We start from the raw sequence: 702 nt of genomic DNA, 5'->3' as shown, positions 1-702 counted from the left end.
ACTGCTCGGCTCGGAACCTCTCGGTCCCCCTCCCCCTCCCACACCGACTGACTGACTGACTGACGGACGGGCCGGGGCACGCCCCTCTCCCCGCCTCCTCCATTGGGCCCCAGCCTGCAGAGCCCGCCCTTCCCTCATCCCCATTGGCCACCGCATCGGAAATACTGACATCATTTTTCTCCACTTCTATGGAAACTGAGGCTCGGCGCCCAGGGTGCTCATGGGTGACGCAGTTCTTGCCTCGCCGCTGTTCCCGCCTCGAGAAGCGGTACAGCTCGGGGAGGTGGACTACAACTCCCAGTGTGCACCGCGCGCGGCCGCCGCTGGGGGACGGGGCCCTCGTCGAATGCTAATGAGCAGAGGGGGCGGGGAAGGCGCCTGCGCGCTGCGGCGCTGGTGGCGCATTTTCCCCCAAGAGGGGAAGGTGGCGCCCGGCGGAGCGGAAGGGGGCGGTGCTTTTGAGCGCCGCCGCCGCCACTCCGGGAGCGGAGGCTGCTCGGAGGAACGGGGCGCGGCTGCGGCTGTAGGTGACGAGGCGAGGCGAGGTGAGGTGAGCAGCGGCGGCCGCCCGGGCTGAGGCCGGGTGCGCGGGGCTGCCCTAACGTTGCCTGCCTGTTAACCGGCCGTCGCCGACCGGGGAGCGGGGCGAGCTCCCGGGAGGAGCCGGCGCTTGCCCTCCGCGCCGGGTAGGGTGTCGGGGGG

The 702-nt window shown here is 71.2% G+C and overlaps 1 protein-coding gene across 3 annotated transcripts in view; it reads left to right on the top strand.

The window, feature by feature from the left end:
- The first annotated feature begins 417 nt into the window (after positions 1-417).
- The window catches only part of GGPS1 (geranylgeranyl diphosphate synthase 1), a 22,685-nt gene continuing 22,400 nt past the window's right edge, over positions 418-702 (top strand). The window contains exon 1 of one of the 3 annotated variants that reach the window (XM_014950619.1): positions 418-545. The gene's annotated coding sequence lies outside the window, so the exon portion shown is untranslated. The other 2 variants (XM_014950620.1, XM_014950622.1) reach the window with 2 other exon arrangements.

The sequence above is a fragment of the Calidris pugnax genome, unplaced genomic scaffold, assembly GCF_001431845.1.
Source record: "Calidris pugnax isolate Ruff unplaced genomic scaffold, ASM143184v1 scaffold24, whole genome shotgun sequence".
In the NCBI taxonomy this organism is placed as follows: Eukaryota; Metazoa; Chordata; class Aves; order Charadriiformes; family Scolopacidae; genus Calidris; species Calidris pugnax.
This window is presented reverse-complemented; position numbering and strand designations above follow the sequence as displayed.